We start from the raw sequence: 15181 nt of genomic DNA on the forward strand, positions 1-15181 counted from the left end.
GAGACTTTCTCTTCTTCTATTTTGTTTGTTTCCTTTAGACACGGTGTCACTCTATGTTGCCTAGGCTGGTCTAAAACCCCTGGCCTCAAGTCACCCTCCCGCCTTGTCAACGGAAAATGCTGTGATTACAGGTGGGAGCCATTGTGCCTGGCATGAGACTCTTCTTAAATGAAGTTAGAGATGTGCAGTTGTTTCAGCGCTGTTCCCCTGCTGTTACACAGGAGCCTACTAACATCGTGGTAAGGTGTGGGGGAGAGGAAGTGTTCTACACACCTATGAGTAGGCCTCCGTCTTTTTCTTGGCCTCTGCCACTGTGCTGTGAGCTGCACACGTGCTTTTCATTTGTTACTCGCCCAACTCTCCCCATACTTTTTGGTCGAAATTTCTTGTCAGAGAGCAGAAATCACCTATTTGAGGTTCTTAGGTGCCTGCCCAGCTGTGGTTGATGCTGAAACCACAGGTTACATATTCAGGACTGGGGCTGGTGTGGAGGCAGGTCCAGCAGGATTGAAAGATTTTTTTCCCTCATTACCCATGTCCTCTATGGGCCTGGACCATAAAGAGAGACCTTCATACATTACGCTTTTCCTATCCCCATGTGCAATTCTCAAATTTAGGCTGCCTTTGAGTCCACGCTTGGAGATCCAAGAGGGAAAAATAGCACAGGAATTTCACCACCATATTGACCTTACTTCACCTCCTGGCTTCTTTGCCCAATGCTCCTTTTCTGAACCATGCACCCTTTTGGACAAGGTGTCTGTACAGGAAGTTAGCAGTAGGAACTGACACAGCAGGGCGAACCTGAGCTGCATATAGATGTCACTTATGCGGTTAGGGATCCTGGACTGAACCAGTTAACACAAACCCCATTCCTCATAGAGGTGTACCTTAGACAGCCACATGGTTTCCCTCTTAAATTTCACTATTAACTTTTTCTTTACACTTGGCCAATTCAATCAGTTGGAGCATCAATTCAGGTAGAGCGCAGCTCTCGACAGGAAGTTGGAGCTGACCTGAAAGCCATCCAAGGCTGAGGCAGCGTCATGATAGGCAGGACACACATGGGACTTACAACCCCAAGGGCACATGTGGTCCCCCTGCAAACACAGTCTGTACCATAATTTGGGCACCCCAAGATGGCAGAATTGAGACAGGAAGCACAGAAAATCAAGGCCTCACCGGCACCTCCTGCCAGCCTACAGGGTTATCCAGTACAGGACACAGAATCCAGTTCAGTCTGTGGTTTCCCATGCAGACAATTTGGCCTTTCCGTGCCTGGTAGGGAGGACATCTGAGGGTGTTCCGTGGGGAACATGGAGGAGCTGGGGCCTCTCCTTCTGTCCCCTAGTCAGCGAGGTCTGATGTTGTCGTGGACGCAGCCATCAGTTTGGAGTCACAGAAATTGCAGCGGCTTGCAAAAGCAGCATGGGGCAGTTTTCCCTTAGCAAGAGGAGAAAGCTTCCAGGAACAGTTCTGCAACACCAAGATCACAATGCCCTCCTCACACCTCCCCAGATGTTGTGTTTTTCCTCCATCCTTACACAATCAGCATGGCCCACTCAACAATAAAAGCTTTACATTGCTTCAATCATCCCCTACCCTCACCCAGGTCTTCTCACCTGGCAGGGCTGTAGGTCACAGGGACAAAAAACATTTTCACAGAAAAGCACTGTCATAAAACAAGGTGTGAAGAGAAAGACCCATCATGCTTAGGAAGCAGTCAGGAAAAAATCCTGTGTATCCAAAAGATTCCAAAATGAGTTTGCATACCCCTTTTCATCCTGCTCATTTATGCAGTGAACCGTGTAGAACAACAACAATCATAAAAAGAATCCATCCCTTCCTGGGCTCAGCTGCATTCGATCATCCCACTGCCTGGCGTGTGGAGCAAGAGGAAGTAGAGTCAGGCTGTCTGTCCACTATCAAAAACTGCAACTGATGTGGGTCCTGGGACACAAGTCACTGGCAGTGGACATGCTAGAGAGAAGATCTGAGACTCGTCTGTCACGAGTGGGTGGAGAGATCACAGTCTGTGTGGGGTGCCATCCCACAACATGCAGCTTTCGGCAGACATCTCACCAGTTAGAAGTGCAACCTGTCGGCATCAGAAATACAGTGCCCATCTGTTCACAATAGCAAAGACTTGGAACCAACCCAAATGCCCATCAATGATAGGCTGGATAAAGAAAAGCTGGTACATATACACCATGGAACACTATGCAGCCATGAAAAAGGATGAGTTCACGTCCTTTGCAGGGACGTGGATGAATCTGGAAAGCATCATCCTCAGCAAACTGACGCAAGAACAGAAAACCAAACACTGCATGTTCTCACTCATAAGTGGGTGTTGAACAATGAGAACACATGGACACAGGGAGGGGAAGATCACACGCCAGGGCTTGGGGGGGGGTGGGGGGCCAGGGGAGGAATAGTAGGGGGTGGGGGGATTGGGGAGTGATAGCACTAGGAGAAATACCTAATGTAGATGACGGGGTGATGGATGCAGCAAACCACTACCATGGCACGTGTATACCTATGTAACAAACCTGCATGATCTGCACATGTACCCCAGGACTTAAAGTAAAATAAATAAATGTTAAAAACAACAACAACAACAACAACAACAACAACAACAAAACAAAAGAGAAATGCAGTGCCCGTGAGCAGCTTCACTCCCATTGGCCCCACCGGAGAACAAGCCGTTCATCATGGGTATCTGCAAGAGATATGGAAGGTCCAGGGCTGCATCCGAGCTGTGTGGTGACAGTTTCGAGCCCCACTATCAGGTGCTTAAACCCACCAGGGTCCCAGGGTCAAAGATGCCTTTGTTGCCTTGAGCTACGCCTGCTTTCTGCTTGGCACAGCTTGTGGTGAGTCTGAAACAGCCCAGAGCGGATACTTTTGGGTTTTAGCTTAGAGTCAAGGCCAGCCTATTGAGATTTGTGAATTTGCAATTCCAAGACAGTGAGTGGGGGAGCGAGGCTGTTCTGTAGCAGCAGGACAGCCAGCATGCTGCAAGGCCAGACAACAGTGAGGCAGAGAGATGCCTGCCTTGTATGCTTTCCTATGGTCTTTAGGCCTTGTCAATCTTACAGTCAAAACATGCACCTCAAATCATGCATCTTAGCTCCGACAGTCATCAGCCTTTAAGTGTCAGACATCCCAGTTCAGAAGAGCTCATTTCACACTGTATGGGACCGGGGGGCTGAACAAGGAAAGTGATAGGACCACCAGAGGCAATACCATACAAGCAGCTTTATTGCGTGGTGCTTGGACAGAGAATGCAGGGAGGGGACAGATTTTCCAGAGTCTATGTTTCTGGGGGTCACCATCAGAAGGAGAGGAAGGCAGGAGAACTGACGGGGCAGATGGGAATTGGGGAAGAACCTTACGAGTATAGGTGATGTTGCTCAGCAGCTAGGCAAAGTGGCTTGGGAGTCTCGTCACCATAAGGTTCTATCTTATCTATGACTAGCAGATGTTAGGTGAGGACAAGCAGGATATGGAAGCCAGGAACGCTCTGCATGCCTAACAATCTGCTTGGCAGTGCCATGTTTCAAACAATCAAATATGTGAAAACTTCAGTTCTGTGCTGATGGGCTTCTGAGCCAACAGGTCTCAGTCTTGTGAAGAAAAACAGTAGAGAAACATCAGCAGTGCTGCACGACAGCTGAGATGCAGCTGCAAGGCCCTTTGCCAGCAACATCCCATGTCTAAACGATAAACAAGGCCCTCCTCCAGCCTAGGGGCTACACACACAGGTCGTCTTGGTTCATTTACAGAACACAAGCTGAAAACTGTTTCTGAAATCTCAGAAGATGTATCTCCACCTGGAGACTGTCTCTCTTTTTCTATGTGGACTTCCTTTTTCCAGGGATCCCAAGGGGCAAGAATTTTCACCTTCAGAAACACTTTCTGTTTCCCGTCCTTGAAAAACATAACCCAAACACACATGCGGAGTTAGACAGAAAGAGGGTGAAAGCAAATGCAAGCACTAGATGTAGATTGACTGAGAATCATTTTAACACTATAGTTCCCCAGAGTCAAGGTTTCCTACAAAAGGCTTTTAAGATTCCATGGAAAAGAAAACCAGTGGAAGTCACGAGCAGCCAGCTATCCCTGTCTCCAGCAAGGGAGGAAAGCTGCCTGTTAAGCACAACTAGCACAGCCTCCTTTAGAAAGGCTCATTCACTCAGGGGCCTGTGTGAAACCCCATTCATGGGAGGCCACTGCTGTGGACTAGCCTCCTGCCCTAAGCCCCAGGTGACCGCACCTGGCCAAAATGGGGTCACTTGTGCTGAGTGCCGTATATTCGTCCTGAACTTTCCAATGGTCTAATTTAAAAAATAAAAAATAAAAAACTGAATCTTCCGGTTAACCTGATTCAGAGTATTTATTAAGGAAGGCCCCTCTGCTCTAATCTTGGAAAGGAATTTCCAGATGCTGAATCTGTTTTCTTCTCCTTCTTTTTTTTTTTTTTTTTTTTTCTTTCTTTTTTTGCTTTCTTTAGCACTGTTCTGCCTACAAAGTGAACCTCCTCTGCTTGGTTCATTGCAACACTTGTTTTATTTTATAGAGTGTAGTGTTGCTCAAGTCTAGCATCGCAAATAAAAGCCAGTTTGATCTTTAAATCGTGTTTGCTGTCATTAATCTTTCTGGCAGTTTCCAGTGGTTTGGGGGGACCCAAAAGACACTGCTGGTGACTCTGGAGACCCCTTGAAAAATGCAGGAGAGGTGCCGCTGACCCCTTTTTGAGGCCCCTCCCACCCTCACAGAGCCTCAGGTGTCATAAGTTCCTCTCGGGTCACATTTTGGCATTGAGAGTCGTGATACTTTTGGCTCTTGATTCCAGGATTCATTTGTCCTGTGAGAGAGAACATGACCTTCTGGGGGTTTGTGGGGCCTGACAAGTCACTGACAAGACCTGCAGTTTTAAAGGTAACTGATGGAAGGAGCAGTTTATCACATGCAGTGTGTGATTCTGGCTTTTGGGAATTTGCAGGGGTTTGGGTTCTCCAGTTTCTTTTTCTTGTATGCTTAGCTAGGAGAGATTTATTGGCTACATTACTCAAGGGAACCTCAGGGCCATGGCCATGACTGACTGGTAGGCACAGTTTAGGCACTTAGGAGCGATTAGAACACCCACCACCTGAAAATACGACGTCTGTGTTAGGATCAGGTGGTCATGAAACAAATAAGTTTAATACCATGTCACCGCGAGCCTCAAGACAGCATCCGTGCAGCAAGGCTCACTGGAAAGCAATCCAGGATCCAATCCCGTGGCATTTCCTTCTTCGACCTGGATCTCAGCTCTGAGAGGCCCAAGAGTCAACATAAAAATGGGATCTTTACTGTCCAGACAACTGCGTACACCTTGTGACTACACCTGCTTTCTATATGTGTAAGTATTATGCAGCAGAATCGGCAAACCCTTTCAAAAAGGTGCAATACTAATAAGGATAATCTAGACTTACAATGGCCATCGTGTGAAACATTCCAGATGAACAATGCTGTTCATCCCAAAAATGTGCTTAAAAATTAGGCCCCCTGAAATAGGCCCCCACACGGATGCCAATTCATGAGCACACATTTCTAAAAAGTTTTTTTGTTTGTTTGTTTGTTTGTTTTTTTAAAAAAAAAACCTGCCCCTCAGAGACAATTTGTGTGTGTTCCAGATTTTGTGGCAATATTTTATTTTGCCGTAAAATCCGTTAATGAACTTATCCTTTGCATAAGTTCAGTCACAATCTGCTCTCTTTGTAACAGGACACAATTGGGAATACTAGTTACACTATCCGGGTTGTCCCTGAGATACCATATTTGAGAACGTCTGTAGAATGCATGGCTTTAAGTGTTCCCAGACTTATAGTGAGTGAGAACAAAATGTCACTTCCTGGAAAGCCCAGGAAGCTCAAAATATTTGGGGGACCCCAAGAAGAGAGAAATTCACCCAGATCTATAGGTGCATCAGACAAAGTCGGATGTCTACCTTGTTTTGGCTTCCTAGCATAGAGAGGCTTTGAAAACTGACATCTGATACTCCTTCCTAAAAGTTCCAACAAAGCAAACTTTAAAAGAGCCTATGTGATTAATGAATTCCTGCTGCACTTATGGAAGTAATCAGTCTGTGTTTAATGAGACTAAACTTATTTTGTTATCAAAATAGTCTTATTCTAGTTATCTTTGGTAGAAAAGGAGATGATGGAAGAGAGGAAATATAAGTTTCAGGAAAAATTAAAAAAAAACAAAACATGGTATACTTGTTATTAGCTTGTAGCTCTGCTCGTCGTTTTCAAGTCTAATTGCAGGCCACACATCACTCTAAATTGCTCTAGTTTTCTGCGTTATCTGGCTCCTAGTCTCATACTAACAGGAACTGCTCAGTTCCTCTGCAAGCTGGAGCTCGGCATCTCACACAAATGTCAAGAAACAACCCTTCTGCCTGATGCGCCAGCCACTCAGAGTTCACCACCAGGCCTGAAGCCATAACCAGAGACTCTCAAGCTACAAGCCAGAATGAGAGCTCGATGACGTCATCCTGGGGGACAGCTTTTCTGAAGACACCGAAGCAAGACTCCCTTTGACGATGACATCCTTATCCTTCCTAATTTTTCCTTGCTAATGCCTACCTGTTTCACTTGGCAAGATAATACCTGTATGCTTGACCTTTGAACAAGGTGGGGGCTACAGGGACCGACTCCCACTGCAGTCAGAAATCTGTGTCTAAACTTTGACTCCCCAGAAAGGTGACTACTATTAGCCTGCTGTTGACTGGAAATCTTATGGATGAACACATATTTTGTGTTTTAAGCGTATTATATACTATATTTGCACAATAAAGAAAGCTAGAGGTAAGAAAGGGTTATTAAGAAAATCATACGGAGGAGAATATATGTTATTCACCGTTAACTAATTAGAAGTGGATAATGATAAAAATCTTCATCCTCATCAACTTCGCATTGAGTAGGCTGAGGAGGAGGAAGAGGAGGGCTTGTTCTTGCTGTCTCAGGGACAGCAGAGGCAGAAGAAAATCTATGCCTAAGTGGACGCACGCAGTTCAGACCTGTGTTGTTCCAGGGTGACAAGTAGTTAGAATTTTGCAATGAATAGCTTCATAGAACACTGGATATCCCATGCCAAACCCATATTTTTACGTGACCCAAGACGGTCTTTAATCCACCCAGTGGCTCAATCTAGAAACGTCCTTGATGCAAATGCTTGTCTGAAGTTTGCTAGTGATCCCTTTTATAATCAGACTTCAAGAGCCACTTGGTCCCACTCCGTGCCTCAATTTGGCCTGTGGTGGGGTACTAGGTCATAGAACTTCAACCTTCTAGCTCAACAGGGAGGACTCTGTGCAGCTGCTAACACTTTCTGTTGTATGTGGATGAATAAGACAAACAGGTTGGTTGGTTAGAATGGGTAGATTCCTTACCTGACTCATTCTTTGATCTGCTCAATTTCATTTGGTTTAGCTCACGGGAAGCCTGCCTAAGGGGCTGTTTTCAGAGCCCCCAGCCTCACTGAGCTTCTAGTACCAGAGTATCTGGTAAGGCTGACCTAACTAGAAATGGACGGGAGCTGATGGTAGGTCGTTCCAGCATGTCTTTCACAGGGTAATTCTTGTGCCTGGCATGCAGCCTAATATCCAGTTGTCCAACCAGTGATCAGGTGCCCCCTCATGTGGGAAACTTGTTTACACTGGCAGATGTGCTTGTGGCTCTTGTCTGATCTGTGTCCAGCTTTTGCCTGCCTGTGACCATCATTCTGGCACTTGGGATTTGAAATTTCCCCCGCCCCCCAGCATCCCACATAAAGCCTGGCTTTGGTTAGCCATTTGATGTTCAGATGAAAGGCAAAAATTCAAATCACCATCACAACACAAAGTACATTCAAAGATTTGTTACTTACAGATCCTGGGCAGAGAGAGTTCAAAGAATTGGGAGGACAGTTCTCTATTCCCTGATCACATGAGGCAGGAATGAAGAGCCAAAGAATCAGACAGAGAGAGAGAGAGAGAGAGAGAGAGAGAGAGAGAATCATAAATATGGAGAAATAGGTTATGGATCACTTAGGTTCACAGTCAAATGTACGAATGGTCCTTTCAAAGAAAAGGATTTTGAGGGAAAAGTGGGGAGAGATGCCTCTAAATGTTTATCTCTGCCCACAGGCTTGAGTCAGTTGAGTGTGGTGTTCTACTTCAACCTCCCAGTCAGCAACCTTAGCCCTGTCGTTCCCATTACAAGGACATGCTCCAAACTCTGGGTATTATACTCCTGACACTCATAAGAGTAGCCTCCCTGGTTCACTGCATCCTCTCAGAAAGGCTTATAGATCTCCCTGCAGCCATCTGCTGAATGCTATATGGTCTCTCTCCAGCTGGAATGATGAAAGCTCCAAGAAACACATGGTAACAAGGACACTGTAAACATATGAATGCCATGTGAACTCCATAAACCCAAAACTGATGGTGCCTGAGAGTAGCACTCATGCCCGACGATTTCGTCATGACCCAAAAGAAGGGAGATTGTGAAACAAAATTATTAGGCGGCCATTGTGTCAGCCTAGCTTCCTAAGCCCGGAAGACCATACAAACCAGAATTGGGACACTCATGGTAAGTGTCATGAAATCAAGCAACTTTCACAGGGGTCAGTTAAAAAATTTCGGAAGATGCCAATCAACATGACTCAGCATAATCAAGAGGTCCTCTCTGCTTTAACCCTAATTAGAAAGTAACTTGGAAATGAGCAATCTGCTCTTTGCCTGCTGTTTGTGCTTTCTTCAGCACTTTTCTGCTTAAAAAGGCAACCTCCTCTGCACAGATCATTAGAATGCCCACTGCAAATGAGTCAGGTTGCAGATCTGAAGGTCTGACCTTGTGGGCCCACTTCTGGTCCTCTACTTCCTCACTGTGGAACTGGGGTCATAGCTCAACCCCTCCACTGCAAAGGTTGGCTCATTACAGACATAGGTTCCTTCCTACCACCCACCCAAGGGAGGCTTGCACACAGAAACATGACACACACCAACAGAGCACTTAGCACAGCAACTGCCTGGCACCCAATAAGCCCTGAACCAAGCAGCATGAAGGGTAACTGGTGTGGCAGATGCCTGGGTGTGTGAAAAAGTGGGGTGCATTGGTTAACGAAGATGAAAGGAAGCCTTAGACAATTGGGCATTTGGTGTCTATGCAGTCAACAGGTTCTGAGGCACGGTTTAGCATATAATCATGTCTTGGGGACATAATTCCTCTTCTGGCTGCTTTCTGGAAGGTAACATAAAAAAGGAAATTGGAACGATCATAGGTTCAAAAGAGATTTGCAGCTACTAAATAGCTAACCGCAAGCTGTTTCAAACCTTGAAAACGATTGTCTGGGCAAGATTGTGTGTCAAATAACCATGGAGAGTGTAACTTGTCTAAGCTGTGGCAGGAAGAGTTTGCAACGTGTCTTCAGGCCTTCCTAGAAACATGCACCTGGGAGGCTGAGGACAAGCATAGTGGGGGCATCCACAGTGTCCAGGCAGAGGACTCGCCCATGCAGAGCTTCGAGTTGTGGGGTTGGATACAGGCAGGGTGAGCCTCGAGGATGTCTTGGAAGACTCCCCCAGGGCCGACTCCCACAGAACCACGGACTGATCCTGGGCCTGGTTCAGTAGCCCTGGCTGTCATCCCAGGCAGGGCTAGAACGAGGTATACCATGCCTGCAAAGGTCTGAGATGTGAGGTGTATTACTCATGACAGATTTTCAGGAGAAACAGCAAATAAATGCATTACCCAATGTGCATGTGGATCATAAGACATATATATAGGTTTAGAAATGTTGAAATATGTGGGGAAGTTACAACTTAGACACACAGTAACAAAAGCTACTTCTTATTGACCAGGTCATTTGGGCCAGGCATTTTACATGCAGGTAACATCAGGTGTAAACTCAAAACAATGCTCTTAATGTGAACAATTATATGCCCATTTTACAGATGAAGAATTGAGGCACAGAGAAGGTGCCTGAATGGCTCAGCTTCTAACCAGCAGCAGTCCCATTTCACGGAGCACTGCCCTCGCCCTGGCCTCAGCTGTGTCCCCCATGAACAAGGGAGAGCTGCTCTCATCAACAGTTACCCAGTGCCCGATGCCCCATGCCACATGGCTGAGGCCTGCAAGAAAACCAGTGAGAAACCGTCACTGGATGTGGCCCACCTGGCCTCTCTCTAACCCCATTAGGACACCGCCCTTTCTAAAATTCAGATGAGCACTGTGGTGGAGAGGTGGTGTTTAGGACAGAGTGAGTGAGGATGGAGAAGCTTCCACTCGTACATGGAAGGTGCAGGTCCGACCCTCCAGAGGCTGCACTCCTGTTCAGGGGTAGGCCCTGCACCCCCGCAAACCTGCCCTGACTCCTCCCCATCTCTCTCTGCTGACTGGGTGGCCCAATGTTCTCCTGTGGACCAACTCCAATAAGTCAAAAAGGGAAATAGATGAACAAATATTACTAAGGTTAGTAATTGCGTGCAGCCAGCTTCATTACTGCAGTCATATGAAATACTGTGACCAACAAGGTAAGTCACCCTAAGACATCTATCAAAAACCTTGACGGATCACCACTGCATAAAGCTTCACCCAAGGAGCCACGATCATGAGAATTTTTTCTTTCACAGATGAAGATTTTAAAAAGATGTCTCTTCATTTATTGGGCAACTGTCAACGTTTATACAGATGTGCACAGTGCTTGCAAACACAGTTAACAATATGATAATGTATGCTTGTGGAATCAAATTTGACAAAAAATTTACAAAACAAATTAGGACCCTCTAAAAGTCTCCACATGATTTATGCCTCCAGTATTGGAAATTATGCAAACAAAGGAATAACACAGCGAGTGGTTAAAAATAATGCTGACAGGGACGGGCACAGTGGCTCACGCCTGTAATCCCAGCACTTTCAGAGGCTGAGGCAGGCGGACCACGTGAGGTCAAGAGTTCACGACCAGCCTGACCAACATAGAGAAACCCTGTCTTTACCAAAAATACAAAAATTAGCCCGGCGTGGTGGCATGCACCTGCAATCCCAGCTACCCAGGAGGCTGGGGCAGGAGAATTGCTGTTACCCGGGGTTTCAGAGGCTGCAGTGACCCAAGACCATGCCACTGCACTCCAGCCTGGGCGACAGAGCAAGACTCCCCCTCAAAAATAAATACGTTAATAAATAATGCTGACACTTTAACATAGTAAAAAAACAAAAACAGGAAAAGAAAAAGAAACTGGAAAACGCTATCTAAGAAAAGAGGCACTATGGGTATAGATATGGACAATTGCATGGACGTAGTCCTTAAGAGCTGGCTGAATTTCACAGTCGTTAACTATATGCTGAAGTTTTGCATCACGATATGTAGCTGCTTTTTTGCTTTTAGGACCTGCGTATCCTCAAAGACCATCTCACATTCATTTCCTACATGGCACTGCTCTTTAAGAAATCCTATGGCACACTGAATGAGCATTCCTTATTAACCTTTCCTATTTTCTGCTTAGGGATAATAATCTTTTCCAAATTAGATGTCAGACATGATGACATTATGGGCTTTCAGCATTTGGCATTACTGCCTACAGGCTTGGGTCTTTTCAGATTCTGATCCAAACCCACTAGGTTTGTGCACTGCATTTATTTGTGTCTCTTAATCCTCTCTCCCTCTGCTTAATGAGTGCACAGGTTGTTAATGTAGAGCTTCTTTAATTTTCACCCAGGAATATCCTTGGGGAGCCCATCAGCTACACAAAAAAGAAAAAAAAATCTGCCATGAGAATTTCCCCCCATTTCCCTGCTAGTCCCTATCTCCCAAGGTAACCACTATCCTGACTTTCGTGCCATAGAGCAGTATTCCCTGTTTTGATCTCTGTCTAAATGGGATTATGAAGCTAATATTCTCAGCATTGGCTACATTGTCTCAACATTAGGTTTGTGATCTTCTTACATGTTGTGGATGTAGCAATAGCTTTTTCATGCTCAGGGCTATATAGTATTCCTTTGTATGACCCCCAATGTACTTACCCATGCTAGTGGTGATGAACATGGGAGATGTTTCTAGCATGCTACTAAGGGCATTCTTAGACAAATCTTTTGTTCAATGAAGGTATGCCTTTCCACTAGTACAAACCTCAGAGAGGACATTCTGAGGGGCTTAAGGCCTATGGGTGTTCAGCATTAGTTCGTACTTTTGGGTCTCTTTTAGTCTCTCACAGACCTGTTGCCCACAATGCCCTCCTGCATCCCACCGTCCTTTTCCATTGTATGGACTCGTAGCAGACTGATCAGTGGACCTACAGCATGTCTCAATGCTATTCATTTGTCTGTCTCCTGCCTCTTTGTGTCACTTAAATGTTGCTCCTTCCCATGGATTCTGATTATCGGGCCTTAGGCTCATATCTAGGTTTGACGCAGGTCTCGCTAGGTTTGACATTCTGATAAAAGGACGTCATCCTTGGTTCCCCGTCTCCTACTGCATCCTAGCATGAGGCACATGATTTCTGGTTGTTTCACTCATGATCTTACTGGCACTGGCAGGTGGGTTCAGGTGATGACAGCCTCATTCCTCACTTGTAGGATGCCTCACTGACCTTGAACCAAAGCATTTCAAGCACCCTACAACAAATCTCTCACTGTAAATTGCAGATATTGAGTTTTGTTTTGTCTTGTCTTGATTTTTTACTAAAATGCAGCCTTCACTGTCCTCAGCTGCAGTTTTTCAGTGAGGAAGAACTCTCCCTCAACAACTGTAGCTATTGTGTCATCTTGAAATTCTCAGGAAGCACAGAATAAAAGTTTAATGCTTTCCACTGGATTGCCAGTACTCACAGAGTAAGGAGTGGTTGCACTTCTTACTTCTAATGACATCCAAGTGTCGTTTCAAAATAAACTTTTAGATTTCAAAACAGTTTTAGATTTACAGAATGATTGCAAACCTCATATGGAGAGTTTCCATGCACTTCACACCCAGTTTCCCTATTATTAACATCTTACGTTAGCCTCTATATTTGTCTCCATTAATGAACCAGTATTGATACGTTGTTATTAAGTCCATGCTTTATTCAAATGTCCTCACTTACAGTGGATTTTCTTGGCTGTTTCAAGATCCCATCCAGGATACTTCATGGCATTTGGTATTCACGTGTCCTTACTGTGGTCTGTGGTGTGACAGTTGCTGAGGTTTTTCTTGTTTTTGATGACTTTAACACCACTGAGGAGTATTGTTTAGGTCTTCTGCATAAAGTCCATGCAGTAGGATTTGTCTTATATTTTTCTCACGATTAGCATTGGAGGTATGAGCTCTCAGGTGTAAAACCCCATTCTCATTACATCATATCAAAGGAAATTACTAGAAATGTGACTTGTCTCTCGGTCCCATATTGAACTCGAGTTGGAAGAGGCGAGTCCGGTCTCAAAATGGAGGGCCATGATCCAAAGGAACCAGAGCAGTTGAGAAAACTCTTTATTGGTGGTCTGAGCTTTGAAACTACAGATGATAGTTTTAAGAGAACATTTTGAGAAATGGGGCACACTTACAGTTTGTGTGGTAATGAGAGATCCCCAAACCAAATGTTCCAGGGACGTTGGTTTTGTGACTTACTCTTGTATTGAAGAGGTGGATGCAGCAATGTGTGCTCAACCACACAAGGTTGATGGGTGTGTAGTGGAACCAAAGAGAGCTGTTTCTAGAGAGGATGCTGTAAAGCCTGGTGCCCATCTAACAGTGAAGACAATTTTTGTTGGTGGTATTAAAGAAGATACGGAAGAGTATAATTTGAGAGACTACTTTGAAAAGTATGGCAAGATTGAAAACATAGAAGTTATGGAAGATAGGCAGAGTGGAAAAAAGAGAGCATTTGCTTTTTTAACTTTCGATGGTCATGATACAGTTGATAAAATTGTTCAGAAATACCATACTATTAATGGGCATAATTGTGAAGTGAAAAAGATCCTTTCTAAACAAGAGATGCAGTCTGCTCGATCACAGACAGGTCATGGAGGTGGATCTGGCAATTTTATGGGTCGCAGAGGAAACTTTGGAGGTGGTGGAGGTAATTTTGGCCATCGTGGAAACTTTGGTGGAAGAGGAGGTTATGGTGGTGGAGGTGGTGGCAGCAGAGGTAGTTATGGAGGAGGTGATGGTGGATATAATGGATTTGGTGATGGTGGCAACTATGGCGGGGGTCCTGGTTATAGTAGTAGAGGGGGCTATGGTGGTGGCGGACCAGGATATGGAAACCAAGGTGGTGGATATGGTGGCGGTGGTGGAGGATATGATGGTTACAATGAGGGAGGAAATTTTGGCGGTGGTAACTATGGTGGTGGTGGGAACTATAATGATTTTGGAAATTATAGTGGACAACAGCAATCAAATAATGGACCCATGAAAGGGGGCAGTTTTGGTGGAAGAAGCCCGGGCAGCCCCTATGGTGGTGGTTATGGATCTGGTGGTGGAAGTGGTGGATATGGTAGCAGAAGGTTCTAAAAGCAGCAGAAAAGGGCTACAGTTCTTAGCAGGAGAGAGAGCGAGGAGTTGTCAGGAAAGCTGCAGGTGACTTTGAGACAGTCATCCCAAATGCATTAGAGGTACTGTAAAAATCTGCCACAGAAGGAGCAATGATCCATAATCAGAAAAGTTACCGCAGCTTAAACAGGAAACCCTTCTTGTTCAGGACTGTCATAGCCACAGTTTGCAAAAAGTGCAGCTATTGATTAATGCAATGTAGTGTCAATTAGATGTACATTCCTGAGGTCTTTTATCTGTTGTATCTTTGTCTTTTTCTTTTTCTTTTCATTATATCAGGTATATTGCCCTGTAAATTGTGGTAGTGGTACCAGGAATAAAAAATTAAGGAATTTTTAACTTTGAAAAAAAAAAAAAAGAAATGTGACTTGTCATGATTAATGTTAGCTTTGCTATGCACTTCTTCTCTAAAGCTACACTAATCAAGAAACTATGGGTATTGGTGGAGGAATGGACACATGTCAATGGAACAAAATAAAGCCCCAAAATAGACCCAAACAAATATTGTCTACTAATTTTTGACAAAAGTGCTAAGGCAATTATATGGAGATATTGTAGTCTTTTCAACAAATGGCACCTGACAAATTGAATGCCAATACACAATGAAATGGACCTAGGAAGAACTTTACACCTTTCA

The 15181-nt window shown here is 44.9% G+C and overlaps 1 pseudogene across 1 annotated transcript; it reads left to right on the forward strand.

Moving 5' to 3' along the window:
* Positions 1-13399: 13399 nt before the first annotated feature.
* LOC116540593 lies at positions 13400-14887 on the forward strand (annotated as a pseudogene). The gene has a single exon (XR_004264512.1). The product of XR_004264512.1 is annotated as a heterogeneous nuclear ribonucleoprotein A3 pseudogene (transcript).
* The last annotated feature ends 294 nt before the right edge of the window (positions 14888-15181 follow it).

Source organism: Sapajus apella, unplaced genomic scaffold (assembly GCF_009761245.1).
Source record: "Sapajus apella isolate SASKATOON/1434 unplaced genomic scaffold, GSC_monkey_1.0 scaffold142, whole genome shotgun sequence".
Classification (NCBI taxonomy): domain Eukaryota; kingdom Metazoa; phylum Chordata; class Mammalia; order Primates; family Cebidae; genus Sapajus; species Sapajus apella.